Raw genomic sequence first — 19,447 nt, 5'->3', positions numbered from 1 at the left:
TGCATGCATATCTAGTAGGGTTCCTTTCACCTTCGGTGGCCACGTCCTCTATCCTGACTCCGTGTTTGTAGGCCATGTAGCCGAGCACAGAGAAGATGGCAAACCCTGAAAAGAAGCTGGTGACACAGTTCACTGTGCTGGTCAAGATAGCATCCCTGTTGGGAAGAGAACACACACACATAAAACATGTTTAGAAAAATAAAGCTACCATGATAGTACCAGGACAGGTTTTAGAACAATAATAAACCCACCATATTAACACTTCGACTATTGGACTTCCTGTTGCTTCCTTGAACCATAGTCAATCTAAACCAACATTTCTATTGGAACCATATCTTGGGTCTTGTCTTGAGGGTCTTGTCTTGAGGGTCTTGTCTTGAGGGTCTTGTCTTGAGGGTCTGTCTTGAGGGTCTGTCTTTAGGGTCTTGTCTTGAGGGTCTTGTCAAGGTATTAGAATACAGAATAACGAAGGGGCCGTAACCCCACACCCCACCACCAAGCCCTGGGTCCAACCTCACCACATCACAGCAAGCTTCTGCCACAACGTGGACCCAGCAGAGATCTCCCAGATCCGGAACGTGGTAGCCCACCAAGGAGCACTGTTAGGACGGCAGCAAGAACAGGTCTCCCAAATCTCCGGGAACCTTCGGGCACTTGCTGAGTCCCTCCAACCATGGCACTCCCCCAACCCAGGAGGAGCCAATGCCCAGGTCTCATCGCCCAGTGCTACAGACGTCGTTGTGGTTCATCCAGGGAACCTGCACCGGGAGCCCAAGATCCCAGCCCCTGAGCGGTATGACGGTCACCCGGGAGGATGCAAGGGGTTTCTCACTCAGTGTACTCTGGTGTTCGGGCTACAGTCCTCCTCATTCCACACCGATCGGGCCATGATCACCTACATCATCTCTCTACTCTCGGGCAAGGCCCTGGCGTGGGCAATGGCGGTGTGGGAACAGCAGCCACCATCTTGCAGAGCCGTAGTAGCCTTCACTGCCAAGCTGCAACGAGTCTTCAACCACCCAGTCTGCCGGACGAGAAGTGGACAGCCAACTGTTCAACCTCCGCCAAGGGGCCATTGAGTTCCGCATCCTCGCCGCCGAGAGTGATTGGAATACGGAGGCACTGGTTACCGCTTTCCACCAGGGTCTGTCTAACTCCATCAAAGATGAGCTGCCCACTCGGGAACTGGGAGAGGACCTCGAGTTCCTGAAAACACTGGCAATCAGGTTTGACAACCGGGAACGGGGGAGACAGCACCCTTTTGACACCACTCCAGAATTCCGGTTTCCTGAGCACCCCCAAGGCCACCGAGCCCAGCATGGAGGATCCCATGCAGCTGGGTCGCACACGTCTGAGCCCACAGGAGCGTGACAGGCGCATGCACAAAGGCTCCCCGGGGTCGTCTGTATTCCCTCTCGACCCCTGAAGCAGCAGTCATGGACAATTACATCCGGGAATCGCTGGAGGCAGGTTTCAATCGCCCCTCTACATCCCCTGCTGGTGGATGTAAGAAGGATGGAGGCCTGCATCCCTGCTTCGCCTACAGAGGGCTGAACCAGATTACAATCAAGAATTGTTACCCCCTATCCCTGATGACCTCCGCATTGGAGTTGGTCCAAGGGGCCCAATTCTTCACCAAACTAGACCTCCGCAACGCTTACAATCTGGTGAGAATCAGGGAGGGGGATGAATGGAAGACAGCCTTTAATACCCCTAGTGGCCACTATGAGTATTTAGTCATGCCCTTCAGATTATCGAACTCACCGGCAGTCTTTCAAGCATTGGTCAATGACACCCTGAGGGATATGTTGAATCGGTTCGTCTTTGTTAACCTCAACGATATCTTGATTTTCTCCAAGACCCTTCCAGACACATACTGCATGTCCACCAAGTCCTTGAGTCAACTATATGTCAAGATAGAGAAGTGTGAGTTCCACATATCCCAGGATTCCTTCCCCGGTCACATTATCTCTATCACAGGCACCCAAATGGACCCCGTAAAGATTGAGGCGGTCGCAAACTGGCCCCGTCCCACCTCACTCAAGCAGGTCCAGGGGTTCCTTGGGTTTTCCAATTTTTACAGGCGTTTTACATACAACTTTGGTGCGGGTGCAGAGCCTCTCACGGTCCTAACCCGCAAGTCCCAGACCCGTTTTTGCTGGACCCCGAGGATGACAGGGCATTCATGGAGCTCAATGGACGTTTCACCTCTGGACCCATCCTCGTTCATCCTGATTCGACTCGTCCCTTTGTGGTGGAGGTGGACGTCTCGGACACCGGAGCAGGGGCGGCCATTTCACTGCGGAACAAGTAGGACAAGAAACTGCACCCATGCCCCTTTTTCTACAAACGGTTCGTGCCAGCGGAACGCAACTACGATGTAGGCAACCGGGAGCTCTTGGCAGTTAAGTGGGCTCTTGAGGGGTGTAGACACTGGTTGGAGAGGGCACCTCATCCTTTCGTGATCTGGACAGACCATAAGAACTTGGTCTCCATTCAAGAAGCCAAGAGGTTGAACGCTCGCCAGGCTAGGTGGGCTCTGTTTTTTAATATGTTTGATTTTACACTAGCCTATCGCCCGGGATCCAAGAATCAGAAGGCAGATGCCCTGTCGCTCCAACATGATATCTCCAACGAGTTGAGGGATCCCGAGCCCATCATTCCCAGCTCACGCATTGTGGCCCCTGTGATATGGAGTATTGAGACCACGGTCCGACAAGCCCAGACCCGAGAACCTGACCCCGGCGATCAGCCCGGTCCCAAGTACTACAATGGGGACACTCCTCTAAATGAACTGGGCATCAAAGGGTTAATCGGACACTGGAGTTCCTGAGGTGGAAATTCTGGTGGCCCAACATGATGGAGGATGTGAGATCCTTTGTTGCGGCCTGTTCCATCTGTGCCCAAAGCAAGTCATCACGTCAGCGACCGGCCGGGTTGATCCAACCTCTACCCATCCCCAGCCGGCCCTGGTCACATCTGTCTGTAGATTTTATTACAGGGTTAACTCCATCTCAAGGGCTTACCACTATCCTGGTGGTGGTCGATCGGTTCTCCAAGGCAGCCCATTTCATCGCCTTACCCAAGATGCCTTCAGTGAAGTAGACCGCTGATCTCGTGATTATCCATGTCTTTCAACTACACGGAGTTCCCCCGAACATTGTCTCAGATCGTGGGCCCCAGTTTGCCGTATGGTATTGTAAGGCCTTTGGCGAGTCTCTTCTCGGGATTCCACCCTCAGTTGAATGGGCAAACTGAGCGGGCCAACCAGGAGCTGGAGAGGTTCCTCCGCTGCTTTGTCTCCACTCAGGCCAGCAACTGGAGCAAGTTCCTCATCTGAGCAGAGTATGCTCATAACACACTGCTGAACTCGCCATTTGAGTGTCAGTTCGGGTTCGACCTCCCCCTATTTCATGAACAAGAGGCCGAAGCGGAGGTGCCATCAGCCGAGGCGTTCATTCGACGATGTCATCGCATCTGGATCAGAGCGCGATCCTCCTTGCTCCACTCCTCTGCCTGACACCAACATCAGGAAAACCGTCACTGAAGACCTCTTCGACTCCTCCGAGCCGGCGTTTCATGGGTTGTGGGCTGTCCACCTGTGATCTTTCCCTTAACGTTGGACTCGCAGGGGAAAAAAAGCCTCGATCCACCACATAGGACCATTTCCACTATCCTGAGTCGCCATCAACCGGTCACCTATCTTTCTTCTCAGGTCCATGAGAGTGCTGTCCGTACTTTCATGTCTCCGTCTCAAGACTTTTCTCTCCCCTGCCCTACCTGCTCCTCCGCCCCCTCAACTTATGAATGGGCCGCCCGCCTTACATGGTCCAGTGTCTGTTGGAGGCTCGTTGAGTCCGAGGGACCCTGCAGCAGAGGTTGTGGACTCGAGTCACATGACTTGGACTCGAGTCACAAATATGATGACTTGGAACTCGACGCTTGACTTTAACACCGATGATCTGTACTTGCCTTGGACTTTAGCCTTTTGACTCGACCTGACTTGATACCCTCCCAAGACAAATATAAAAATGTATGCTATTAAAAAAAGTGTGCAGCGCATCAACTCTTCATTTAACGGATTACAGTTTGATTCGGACAGCAGCCAATCAAATGGTGCCAGCTGAGAAAAGTGTGCGTGGCAGTGCAGAGGAACGTCGGCGGCGTGAAATTCAGATGGACCCTTGGAAAGATGATACCCAAAACTTAATATTTTCGGATATGAATACGACGCTGTATAACAAAAAACGGATTGCAACTTGAAAACATTCGTGAAGAAAATTACAGACGGAGGCGCACACATTTTCCAACTTTGTTCGACATTTGAAGCTGCACAAGAACGGTAAGTCGTGGCTAATATAGCACAGCCTATAGTAATTGATCATTTTATTACTAGTGTAGCATGTAGGCTAATGTAACGTTAAATCAATGAGCCCTCCACACAGTTCAGTCAGTGCGGGGAACGTGATCATTGCACCTAAGATTGATCTACAATTCGTTAGCCAGATTGGTAGCCTAAATCATGCCTGATTTACTGCTGTTCCTAAACATTGACACACGTTAGCCTATGTAAACCACACAGAGAGAGAGGTGTGTGTGTGTTGTGTGGTGTGTTGGTGTGTGTGGGTGTGTTGTGTGTGTGTGAGTGTGTGTGTGTGTGTGTGTGTGTGTGTGTGTGTGTGTGTCGTGTGTGTGTGTATGTGTATGTGTTATGTGTGTGTGTTAAGGTTGGGCGATTGTGTACAAGCCTACATCGACCGATTGCGCCCCATAGTGATCCTCGATCACTATTGGGGGGGTGGGGGGGTCTTTCTCATGGCTACCCATGTATTTCCATGGAAATATAACGTTTATTTGGAAAGTAATAAATATATAGATATTTTTTTAAGGATTCATGATTTGCGTAAATGTAATATACTAACTATTACTCTTGTTAAAAATATGAAATGGTATTACATTTGGTGAAGAGCACATTATGACTTGTTTAGGACTCGAAACTCAAAGTTTAGGACTTGAGACTTGACTTGATACTTGCCTGTCTTGACTTGGGACTTGAGTGCTAAGACCTGAAACTTACTTGTGACTTGTAAAACAATGACTTGGTCCCACCTCTGCCCTGCAGTACCTGGTGGACTGGGAGGGCTACGGTATCGAGAAGCAGGCGTGGGTGCCTGCCCGGGACATCCTGGATCCGGGTCTTGTTAGAGAATTCAAACAACTACGTGGTGGTCGTCATGGCTCCGCGGCTGGAGCCACTCCTAGAGGGAGGGTACTGTCATGGTTCCTCCTGGCACCAGAGGGCAGCAGAGACCGCCCTAGAGACTTTTATTGGACTCAGGTGTGTCTTATTATTTCATGATTGTGTCCTTGTTAAAAGAGGTGTGTTTTTTGTGGTTTCTTTGCAGAAGCTTGAATTGTTTACAGTGTGTGTTTGTTTATTGTGTGATTTTGAGACTTAGTGTACTATGATCCTGCGGCTACTGTTTCTCAGTAAAGTATTTATGTTTATCCTTAACCACTGATTCCTCATCTGGTCTCTTCTATGCACCTGGGTTCAACCTCACCACATCACAGAAACAATAAAAAAGAGTCCCACCCCCCCACCCCTGTTTTGGTAAGAAGCTGTGGGATGCGACTGGAGAAATGTAACCTCTCTCAAATTCATAGACAGAGCTATGGATTCAAGGACTGACCATCCACGATATCAAACGTATAGTGTATATAGTGTTTGTTTACATTTACTTTGTTTACAAACTTTGGAGTAAAACAAAGCTTATATTTTGGGTTCTGTTGGGGTACGACAGTTGAACTAAGCTCATGAGGCATTTATAAGTTATATTCTTCAAGAATCAATGAGTACATATCATTAATTAATATGTCCAAAAATGGATACATCAACTGCTGATTGCCCCTTTAAAGAGTTTAATGTTGTATTGGTTTGAATTAACCATTTTGATGGCAGAGGGACTGGATGTTGTTTGAGAGCCTTTGAGGCCCACCTGGAAATCAAACTAGGTGAAAGCCTGAAGACTGTTTGTGGTCAGTAACCCACGTTCAGTCAGCAGACATCAACCCACGTTCAGTCAGCAGACAGACAGAGAGAACATGGACCACAGTCTGACCTCAACCGTCCCAGCTGTGTACAATATGGAGAATAATACAACCAGCTGCTAGCCACTCAGATGTCCTTTGAGAATATCTACGGATGTAACAGCCAACTTTCACAAGTCCTCATTCAGCCTCTCAGCTCCCAAATATGGCCCAGCTGAGCACACATGAGGCCTTCAGCTGTGTTGGGGGGGGGCGTGTTTAGATCAGGACAAGTAATCTATAAGAGTGGGAAATTGGCTGTACAGCGTCACACTACAATAACACTACCCAGCTAACACATAACGTTCTGAGAACCATATGTTTCCGAGAGCTTGTTGAGAGCGTGGTAGTCCTATAGTCATTTTGCATACAACCTTCCCACAATGTTCTGTGAATGATGCAGGACACCCAGTTATCACACTGTTCTGAGAACCATATGTTTCTTTGGTGGGAAATTCACAACGTTTCCTACAGATTTGTAGCAGATAGCTATACACCTTGACAAACTTAGCAGTGAGTGAGTGATGACCATAAAAACACACAWGACTGATGGCTATAGCTAATTAGCTGTGTTCAACAAGTATATTATTCTTCTGTCTTTATCTAGCTCTATTTGTGATATTTTACCTTGCCTTGCTGGCTTGATAGTTTGCTAGGTAATCAATCCTCTGATGACATCTGTGATGTTGTAGATGATAACCATCTGAATACATGAGCTCCGTCTGAAGTTGGATGTGGTCACTTCAATGTAAACAACCCCATTTTCTGGTGCAAACCTGCGCATGCAACTTTTCATGATGCGGCCGGGAAATTGGTCTATAGAATGGGTGGACAATGGTCCATGGACAAACATTACTGTACTGTTACCACTGCAGCCAGCGAGACACCTACTGACCTATACATACACAAACACAGCTGGAATACAAAAGAGACCATATATCTACACACGTTTTTTTTTAAGCAGAATGGGTCTGATAGCAGCACCCACCTCTCCACTTTCACAGGAACCTATTAGTGATGACAAGGATCAGCAGACCGCACAGTCTAATGTCTGTTTCTCTGTGAGGGGTTTAGAGGACGACAGAATGGCAGGAAAGGTAACTCTGCCTATGGCTATAGCCATCATCTGGCCTAGCATGGCCTGCACTTATCCTGTTAGCTCCAAGCCAGAAGGTCCACTGCCTGATACACATCACCTTTCTGTCCAGTTAAAACAGGAAAGACAAACCTTAAGAGAACTAAACAAAGCACAGGATGTGTTCTATCTCGTTGCCTGGTTATGGGTTATAGAAGGTCATGTAAGCCTTGTAAGGTCATGATAGAGAAGCACTGAGGACAGCACCATGATATCAACACAGTGATACGTCTTACCTGTAACAGTTGTTGTCAAATTTATTGTAGCTGGCAAATGCAATGAGCACTCCAAAGCCAGCTCCCAATGAATAGAAGATCTGGGTAGCAGCATCAATCCACACCTACAGCAGGAACATAGAACAATACTTTATGTGTTGCTCTCAAAGATTTGTCCTTGTGGCCTGTGTGATCCAGCGGTGACAGCCTCTGACCCCGGCCCACTGCCCTTTGACTCACCCTTCCCCTATCCCCCCTGTCTTTCCAACACTTTACTATCTCTTCATCAACAAGAAATTAAAAACTCCCCATTCCTTAAAAAAAATATTAAATATTTCTCTTCAAAAGCCAAGTCATTACAATAAGATACAGAGAAACACACTACTTTACAAATCTTCCTGAGTACGACTTATCTACTACTATTGCTCTAAAATAAATCTCGTCTCTATATATTCCTCGGCCATTTTCAAAAGTCTCCTACGTTCATTGACGTTCTAATAATATGCATATTATGCAAAAAAATCACGAACCTCCCAGATTTATTATTCCAATCTTTTATCCCTTCAACTTTGTTTACAAAAACAGCTAACTACATGTTTTGTTTCTAAATTAGTTATTACATTATTCCATATTGGACGTGATATGGAAGCCCGTCTGCAGTAAACCCCCCCCACTGGTTTTTTCCTTTTTTGCCAAAAACCTCTGAAAGGGGGGGCTGTTTGGTCCTTTCTTTTTTCCAAAGTAAAAAAAAAGGTTTACAAATCTATTACTTCCCAAAATTCCCATTTTAAGAAATCTTGTTCGTGATCCGGATTTCTAGTTAATCCTCTTTGATTCAGAAACCTGGAATTTTTTAAGTAATTGAAAATATAACTTCACATGTCCCTTCCTACCTTCCTACAAGAACTTCTCGTGCGCGCAAACCAGACACTTGCGCTTTAACTAATCTTCTGCTCCTGTAATTGTGGTTTTGTTAGATCACAACCTAGCCTTCCGTACCTACACATCACGTTGTCTGACATAATCAGTTCTAAAAATGGCATTCTATACGGGCGATCCTTAAGTGTTTCCATGCTACCCATGTATCCTCCTGTGCCGGCAACTACAACACTGCAGACCATGACCGCCTTATACTCTACCAATACACATTTTGGCACATCGGTGCATCGATGCCATAAACGTTACGTACCTATACAATTGAGTATTTTGGTAGTACTTACTTTCTTTCACCAGTAGCCTAGCTCAACAATCCTGAGCTGTTTACGCGTGTCCGTCAATTGGACCCTGCGAGTATAATCTTTTAACTAGTTATTTTTATTTGGACCATCTGTTCACGTTAACACTCTTCCCGTGTTGAGCCACGTCTTACCCGATATATTTGCCTCTCTCTCATTGATCCTTTCTTTCTTTACCTTGTCGGATCCATCACTACTGCTCTAGTGAGTTTAAATGCCGCCCATGTAGCGTAAGTCTTGACACGACGTCCTTTTAGTCATATTCTTTCTCGTGTCGTGCTTCAATTCCGTACAACCGTAGGGCTCCGTGCGGTAATGTCATTCATGGCGGCGTTTTGTCAACGATATCTCTAACATCATCTGGACGCTCACAAGTAGAATATCCCCAACTACTATTCCCTGGAAAACTTCATATTTCTGAAACCCCTAACCACATATCGGCCGCATATTTCATAGGCTTGCCTGCGCTACTTAATATACACTTATCACGTATGGTCGAAACAACTTTATCCTTCGGTCCAGTCTATCACTTGATTAGTTTCAAACCGATAAACATGCAGATTAAGGAGCACAGGTCGGTGATCTCCCATATTTCAGTGACTCAATCTCATTCCCACTTACCATCTATTGCTCTGTGTCCTGTGCAATCATAGCTGTACCATTCCCAATTACTACTTTAATCACGCGTCAGTATTCTCGTTCCTCGGGCACCAAAACTTGGATTACGCCGCTGCCGAGCCGATGGCTTACCCATCCTTTACCTTGCACGCACTCAGTAGCCTCTAGAATACTCATTGTTTGCGCGATCTTTGTTAACGACTCGGATCGCGTGCACCTTCTGATTGCCACTGACATCCCAAGTTCAAGACTGAGGGAGACAGAGCTCACTTGTGATCACGAAGCTTCCATTATAATCGTAAGCCCGCAATCGCATGTGGAACCTGAACTATGCAATTTTCGCGTACCTATATGCAAATTTGGGGCATATAGCTTCCAGGCGTCCCACATCGCTAGTTTAATCTCCATCCTGATCATCTCAGATGTTAGTTATGCTCTACAATGTTATCTTTCATAGATGATTGTGTCTTTCCGCTTAATGTCATACTCATCGTAACACTTTCAACGACGTTGAACCCCTAGTCACTGTCTTTGGACTTGGCAGACGACTGACTCCTACTCATGCGTACCTACTACCAAGCATATGCATATACAAAATCTGTACTTATTCTCAGTTCGCCGACTGATAAGTTAATAAAAGCTATCTGTCCTCACAACTTCCAACCATTAACCTTCTACTCCTCTCAGCTAACTTCAATATTCTGGTTATCAGCCATATTCGACTTAATTACTGAGCTTGCACACAAGTACGCACCAGCCGCCAGAGCTATATTAACTGATGTCCAATTATAGCCATGCACAATATCCTCCTCTAAGTACTCTGCGCATCGCTCTCTATGCATGGAGTAGCATATGCCTCGTATCTCCCTTCGAACTAACTCACTACTGAATCCTGCATCGTCTTAAGTTTATCTTAGTTAATCGAACTTGCGTTCACATATTCATTTTACTTTTTTCATCTAATGTCTTGCAATCCTAACTGAAGGCTCTTAATCCCGACTCCTGCAGCTGCAATCTCAGGCCCTCACGTGTCATATTCCGTACTACACGGCTCCCGGTACTTCAAGCCTGTATCTAATGACTACTTCTTTCGTAATGAATCGCTCTGCTACAGATTGTATTGCACGATGATGGACTGGCCCTCTTATTTTGTGTACTCAAATAAGTTGATGCCTAATTTCAGTAACACATTGTATTGTACTCTAAAGACCTGTCTGACCTTGGGGTCGTTGAGTGTTTAAAGTCGATGTGGAGGTAGGCCGTATGCGTCCATAGCCCTGCAGAGTGATGCCTCTGATCAGCAGGACGAACAGCACCATAGGGCATTGCCGTGATGTACACCACCTGACACAACACAACACAGAACATTAGCTACATGACAACATAGTGTTCAATACACCACCTGGACACAACACACACAGAACATTAGCTACATGACAACAGTAGTGTTCAATACACCACCTGGACACAACACAACACAGAACATTAGCTACATGACAACAGTAGTGTTCAATACACACCTGGACACAACACAACACAGACATTAGCTACATGACAACAGTAGTGTTCAATACACACCTGGACACAACACAACACGAACATTAGCTACATGACAACAGTAGTGTTCAATACACCACTGGACACAAACAACAACACAGAACATTAGCTACATGACAACAGTAGGTTCAATACACCACCTGGACACAACACAACACAGAACATTAGCTTACATGACAACAGTAGTGTTCAATACACCACCTTGACACAACACAACAAACACAGAACATTAGCTACATGACAACAGTAGTGTTCAATCACACCACCTGGACACAACACAACAAACACGAACATTAGCTACATGACAACAGTAGTGTTCAATACACCACCTGCGACACAACAACAACACAGAACTTAGCTACATGACAACAGTAGTGTTCAATACACCACTGGACACAACACAACAGAACACAGAACATTAGCTACATGACAACAGTAGTGTTCAATACACCACCTGGACACAACACAAACGACAGAACATTATCTACATTGAAACCAGTGTAATGTTCATATAACCAATGGACACAACACAACCACATAAAGCACCATTAGAAAACACAGTAGTAGTTCATACACCACCTGGAACACAACACACACAGAATATTATACATGACAACAGTAATGTTCAATACACCACAATGGACACAAACACAACACAGAACTTAGCTTACAATGAACAACAGTATGTTCAATAGCACCAATGACATACAACACAACACACACAGAACATTAGCTACATGACAACAGGTAGTGTTCAATACACCACTGATGACACAAACAACAACACAGAACATTTACTACATACAACAGTAGTGTTCAATACACCACCTGGACACAACACAACACAACACAGCAGATTAGATACATGAAACAGTAGTGTTCAATACACACCTGGACACAACACACAACACAACACAGAACATTAGATACATGACAACAGTAGATGTGTTCAATACACCACCTGACACAACACAACACAGAACATTAGACATGACAACAGTAGTGTTCAATACCACACTGACACAACACACAACACAAACATTAGCTACATGACAACAGTAGTGTTCAATACACCACCTGGACACAAACAACACAGAATTAGCTACATGACAACAGTAGTTCAATACACCACCTGGACACAACACAACACAGAACATTAGCTACATGACAACAGTATGTTCAATACACCACCTGACACAACACAACACAGAACATTAGCTACATGACAACAGTAGTGTTCAATACACCACCTGACACAACACAACACAGAACATTAGCTACATGACAACAGTAGTGTTCAATACACCACCTGGACACAACACAACACACACAGAAATAGTACATGACAACAGTAGTGTTCAATACACACCTGGACACAACCAACACAACACAGACACAACATTTAGTAACATGGACAACGAGTGTTCAATACACTCACCTGGACTCACAACACAACACAACACAGAACATTTAATCATGACAACAGTAGTGTTCAATACACCACCTGGACACAACACAACACAACACAGAAGATTAGAAATGACAACAGTAGTGTTCAAACACCACCTGGACACAACACAACACAACACAGAACATTTATTAGCTACATGACAACAGTAGTGTTCAATACACCACCTGGACACAACACAACACAGAACATAATACATGACAACAGTGTGTTCAATCAACACCGACCTGGACACAGACACAACACAGAACATGTAGAACATGACCAACAAGTTAGTGTTTCAATAGCACCACCTGACACAAAACCAACGACAGAAAATATACTACATGACAACAGTAGTGTTCAACTTCACACCGTGACACAATCATCAACACAGAAGCATTTAGCACATGACAAGCAGATATGTGTTCACTTAACCATCGGCGGGTACACATACACAAACACAGAAATAGTACATGACAACTCAGTAGGTCAATACACCAACCTGTACAACAACACAACACAGAACATTATACAGACACACAGTTATGTTCAATACACCACCTGACACAACACAACACAAGAAGATTAGATACATGACAGAACCAGTAGTGTCATCGATACACCGGTGACACGAACACAACACACACAAACAGTAGCTATCGTACAACAGTATGTTCAATACACCACCTGACACACAACACAACACAAACATAAGCATTAGATACATGACATCCTCCACCTTTTCTTTCCACCGATCACTAATTTCTGATAACTACTTTACTGGAGTTAAATGATACAAGCGACACTTGATATGTGGTTTGTCTCACCAGCTTTCCTAAGATGAAGGCACTTAATTGTCAAGTCCGCTCTGGAATAAGAGCGGTCTACTTGCTGAAACCAAAAGGTTCCAGCCTTCTTGCAATTATGACAGCCGAAGAACCCTTTATGTTCTAAAATCACCTTTATTACCTAAGAGTTTACATAGGTTCAATACACCACCTGGACAACATAAACATACAGAGACTCATAATTGCTGTGAATCATGTCCTATGACATGCAGACATCATGTGAATTGTTGTATTCTCCCTGGTCTGTCAGCTTTGGTTATCGTATAGATGTTCTTTTTCAGATGTGTGTAGACTCACGCACCAAGCCGTACTAAACAGGGCTTAGATCTGTCAACTCAGAGACTGGTTATTGTCACACTCAGGTTACTGTTTATAGATTTTATTTCTCAAGGTACTGTAGTGTAGCACAACCACAGTTCATTTTGTGTACAGTAGGAGTAAGTGCTATACTAGGGAAAGGGAAGGGGAATACCGAAATGTGTCTTTCCGCATTTAACACAACCCCTCTGAATCAGAGAGGTGCAGGGGGCTGCTTTAATCAAGGTCATCGGCGCCCGGGGAGCAGTTGTTGTTGGGGGTTAACTGCCTTGCTAAAGAGCAGAATGACAGTAGGAGTGTGTGTTGTATTACAGTAGGAGTGTGTGTTGTACTACAGTAGGAGTGTGTGTTGTATTACAGTAGGAGTGTGTGTTGTATTACAGAATGAATGTATAGATGCTGTGACTGGGTTTTAACACCTCAGGAACCAAATTGAACCAAGTTGTCTCTGTCGTGACCCAGTATTCACATCGCGAAAAATAATCGCCAAAATACAATCTGGAAAACTATTTTTAATGCTATATTGATATTAAATGTGGCAATTATATGACAAGTGAAACAACATTCCACCTCATTCATTGTCAGTAATTACATTTTGCCCATATTCATGTTAAAATTCCACTGGCTTGGACCACAAAATCAACCAAAATACTGCTGCTGATAGCTCTTTATTGAAAATACTGTGATTGAAGAAAAGTTGTTGAGATTATTTTAAAAGTTGAGTTCATTATCATTTCTACACACTTTCTACCTGATTGAAGTGGTTTAAGTTCAGACTGGAGTAAATGGTGTGTAGATGACTGACTGTTGGGTGTTGTCAGAATCCTGTCCTCCCTTAGAGCAGGTGACTCCCCTCGCTCTTCTCAGGGTCAGACAGGGACTGTTCATGTGTTGAGTCTGTCCTAGCTGAGTCATAGCCTGGGTGGATCCACCATACAAACACAGCACTCTGGGGCTGGCCAGGGAAAGAGAATACTGTGGGTAGCCTGCGATATAGCCTTATACTGTATGTTTCCTAATAAGGCATGTCTATCTTCCTATCTTTTTCTTTGTGTTTTATGAGGTATCTATGCTGTGGACAGTTTGGTCATAAATCTGGGTCTAAATTAAGTTGGTGTGTTTGTTGGAGTGTGTGTGGTCTGGGGTGTTACACATGTCATCCTCCACACCACTGTCTTGTTAAGTATGTGGATGCTTCCAGATTCTACACCCTTTTCCAGAATTACACACTTTCAGACTCCCCGTCGTTGATTTAAAAGCATAGGGTTGGTGTAAGCATTGGCCATGTGAAAGTGTGCAAAGGACACTACGGTAGAAGCTTGTAGAATCGGGACTCAGCCTTAGTGTGTGTGTGTTCCCAGGCGTGGCGTACTCCACCTCCATGAGAGCAGGGGGATCCAGGACCTGGGCATGCCTCGCTGGGAGCTGGTCCTCTGTCTGGTGGCTGTGGTCTTTCTTCTCTACTTCAGTCTCTGGAAGGGTGTCAAGTCCTCCGGCAAGGTACTGTTGAGACACTGTGCTGTACCCTACCTCTTAGGACAGCACACACTCCTACTGTAGTACAACACACACTCCTACTGTAATAACAACACACACTGCTACTGTAATACAACACACACTCCTACTGTAGTACAACACACACTCCTACTGTAATACAACACACACTCCTACTGTAATAAAACACACTCCTACTGTAATACAACACACTCCTACTGTAATACAACACACACTCCTACTGTAATACAACACACACTCCTACTGTAATACAACACACACGCTACTGTGGTACAACACACACTCCTATGTAATACAACACACATCCCTACTGTAATACAACACACACTCTACTGTAATACAACACACACTCCTACTGTAGTACAACACACACTCCTACTGTAATACAACACACACTCCTACTGTACAACATTACTGTGTACAACACACACTCCTACTGTAATACAGCACACACTCCTACTGTAGTACAACACACACTCCTACTGTAATACAGACACACTCCTACTGTAATCAACACACCTCCTACTGTAATACAGCACACACTCCTACTGTAATACAACACACAATCCTACTGTAATACAACACACACTCCTATTGTAGTTAACACCACTCCTACTGTAATACAACACACACTCCAACTGTAGTATAACACACGCTCCTACTGTAATACAGCACACACTCCTACTGTAATACAACCACACACTCCTATTGTAATACAACACACACTCCTACTGTAATACAACACACACTCCCACTGTAGTACAACAACCTCCTACTGAATACAACAACACCTCCTACTGTAATACAACACACACTCCTACTGTAATACAACACACACTCCTACTGTAATACAACACACACTCCTACTGTAAACTACAACACACACTCCTACTGTAGTACAACACACACTCCTATGTAATACAACACACACTCCTACTGTAAGTACAACACACACTCCTACTGTGTACAACACACACTCCTACTGTAATACAACACACATCCTACTGTAATACAACACACTCCTACTGTATACAACACACACTCCTACTGTAGTACAAACACATCCTACTGTAGTCAACACACACTCCTACTGTAATACAACACACACTCCTACTGTAATACAACACCCACTCCTACTGTAGTAACAACACACTTCTACTGTAATACACACACACTCCTACTGTAGTACAAAACACTCCTACTGTAATACAACACACTCTACTGTAATACAACACACACTCCTACTGTAGTACAACACACACTCCTACTGTAATACAACACACACTCCTACTGTCATTCTGCTCTTTAGCAAGGCAGTTAACCCCACAACAACTGCTCCCCGGGCGCCGATGACCTTGATTAAAGCAGCCCTGCACTCTCTGATTCAGAGGGGTTGTGTTAATGCGGAAAGACACATTTCGGTATTCCCCTTCCCTTTCCCTAGTATAGCACTTACTCCTACTGTACACAAAATGAACTGTGTTGTGCTACACTACAGTACCTTGAGAAATAAAATCTATAAACAGTAACCGAGTGTGACAATAACCAGTCTCTGAGTTGACAGATCTAAGCCCTGTTTAGTACGGCTTGGTGCGTGAGTCTACACACATCTGAAAAAGAACATCTATACGATAACCAAAGCTGACAGACCAGGGAGAATACAACAATTCACATGATGTCTGCATGTCATAGGACATGATCTCACAGCAATAATGAGTCATCTGTAATGTTATGTTGTCCAGGTGGTGTATTGAACACTACTGTTGTCATGTAGCTAATGTTCTGTGTTGTGTTGTGTCCAGGTGGTGTATTGAACACTACTGTTGTCATGTAGCTAATGTTCTGTGTTGTGTTGTGTCCAGGTGGTGTATTGAACACTACTGTTGTCATGTAGCTATTTTTGTCTGTGTTGTGTTGTGTCCAGGTGGTGTATTGAACACTACTGTTGTCATGTAGCTAATGTTCTGTGTTGTGTTGTGTTGTGTCCGGTGGTGTATTGAACACTACTGTTGTCATGTAGCTAATGTTCTGTGTTGTGTTGTGTCCAGGTGGTGTATTGAACACTACTGTTGTCATGTAGCTAATGTTCTGTGTTGTGTTGTGTCCAGGTGGTGTATTGAACACTACTGTTGTCATGTAGCTAATGTTCTGTGTTGTGTTGTGTCCAGGTGGTGTATTGACACTACTGTTGTCATGTAGCTAATGTTCTGTGTTGTGTTGTGTCCAGGTGGTGTATTGAACACTACTGTTGTCATGTAGCTAATGTTCTGTGTTGTGTTGTGTCCAGGTGGTGTACATCACGGCCACAATGCCCTATGTGTGCTGTTCGGCTGCATAGACATCACTCTGCCAGGGGCTATGGACGGCATACGGGCCTACCTCCACATCGACTTTAAACAACTCAACGACCCCAAGGTCAGACAGGTCTTTAGAGTACAATACAATGTGTTACTGATATTAGGGATGCAATATTTCCAATAACTTACAAAATTCCCAGGATCCCGGAATCAAGAGAGAATTAACTAGAAATCCGGGATCCACCGAACAGGATTTCTTAAAACCTGGGAATTTTGAAAAGAATACAAGAATTTGTAAACCCTTTTCCTGGGAGACATAGCCTCAGAGTGCAGGACAGTGTTACTGCTAGAGCTCCCATAGTCACGTCCAATATGGAAATAAATGTAATTAACAAATTTAGAAACCAAAACATGTGTTAGCTGTTCTTGTAAACAAAGTGGAGGGAAAAAATATAAAATATGCCATATTCAATATAAAACTCAGTAATTAACGGTAAGGAGCTCTTTTTGAAAATATGGTCGAGGAATTATATCAGAGACGAGATTATTTAGAGCCAATAGTCAGTAGATAGTCAGTACTCAGGAGAGATTCTGTCAAATGTAGTGCTCTTCTCTGTATTGTATTGTAATGCCATGGCCTTTTGATGACAAATATATATATATTTTCAAGGAGTGGGCAGTTTCTTACTTTCTTTGCTTGTTGAAGAGATAGTAAAGTGTTGGAAAGACAGGGGGATAGGGAAGGGTGAGTCAAAGGGCAGTGGGCCGGGGTCAGAGGCTGTCACGCTTGGATCACACAGGCCACAAGGACAAATCTTTGAGAGCAACACATAAAGTTATTGTTCTATGTTCCTGCTGTAGGTGTGGATTGATGCTGCTACCCAGATCTTCTATTCATTGGGAGCTGGCTTTGGAGTGCTCATTGCATTTGCCAGCTACAATAAATTTGACAACAACTGTTACAGGAAGACGTATCACTGTGTTGATATCATGTGCTGTCCTCAGTGCTTCTCTATCATGACCTTAAGGCTTACATGACCTTCTATAACCCATAACCAGGCAACGAGATAGAACACATCCTGTGCTTTGTTAGTTCTCTCTAAGGTTTGTCTTTCCTGTTTTAACTGGCAGAAAGTGTGTGTATCAGGCAGTGGACCTTCTGGCTTGGAGCTAACGGATAAGTGCAGGCCTGCTAGGCCAGATGATGGCTATAGCCATAGCAGAGTTACCTTTCCTGCATTCTGTCGTCTCTAACCCCTCACAGAGAACAGACATTAGACTGTGCGGTCTGCTGATCCTTGTCATCACTAATAGGTTCCTGTGAAAGTGGAGAGGTGGGTGCTGCTATCAGACCCATTCTGCTTAAAAAAAACGTGTGTAGATATTGGTCTCTTTTGTATTCCAGCTGTGTTTGTGTATGTATAGGTCAGTAGGTGTCTCGCTGGCTGCAGTGGTAACAGTACAGTAATGTTTGTCCATGGACATTGTCCACCCATTCTATAGACCAATTTCCGGCCGCATCATGAAAGTTGCATGCGCAGGTTTGCACCAGAAAATGGGGTTGTTTACATTGAAGTGACCACATCCAACTTCAAGACGGAGCTCATGTTTCAGATGGTTATCATCTACAACATCACAGATGTCATCCAGAGGATTGATTACCTAGCAAACTATCAAGCCAGCAAGGCAAGGTAAAATATCACAAATAGAGCTAGATAAAGACAGAAGAATAATATACTTGTTGAACACAGCTAATTATGCTATAGCCATCAGTCTGTGTGTTTTATGGTCATCACTCACTCACTGCTAAGTTTGTCAAGGTGTATAGCTATCTGCTACAAATCTGTAGGAAACGTTGTGAATTTCCACCAAAGAAACATATGGTTCTCAGAACAGTGTGATAACTGGGTGTCCTGCATCATTCACAGACATTGTGGGAAGGTGTATGCAAAATGACTATAGGACTACCACGCTCTCAACAAGCTCTCGGAAACATTATGGTTCGCAGAACGTTATGTGTTAGCTGGTAGTGTTATTGTAGTGTTGACGCTGTCACAGCCAATTTCCCACTCTTATAGGATTTACTTGTTCCTGATCTAAACACGTCCCCCCCCCAATCACAAAGCTGAAGGCCTCATGTGTGCTCAAGCTGCGGCCATATTTGGGAGC

General features: G+C 44.4%; 1 pseudogene; it reads right to left on the bottom strand.

The window, feature by feature from the left end:
- Positions 1-7: 7 nt before the first annotated feature.
- Positions 8-19,447, bottom strand: part of LOC112074928 (sodium-dependent noradrenaline transporter-like) — a 54,101-nt pseudogene continuing 34,661 nt past the window's right edge.

Source organism: Salvelinus sp. IW2-2015, unplaced genomic scaffold (genome assembly GCF_002910315.2).
Source record: "Salvelinus sp. IW2-2015 unplaced genomic scaffold, ASM291031v2 Un_scaffold2878, whole genome shotgun sequence".
Taxonomy (NCBI): domain Eukaryota; kingdom Metazoa; phylum Chordata; class Actinopteri; order Salmoniformes; family Salmonidae; genus Salvelinus; species Salvelinus sp. IW2-2015.
Note: the sequence above shows the minus strand (reverse complement) of the source record. Positions and strands in the feature narration are given on the sequence as shown.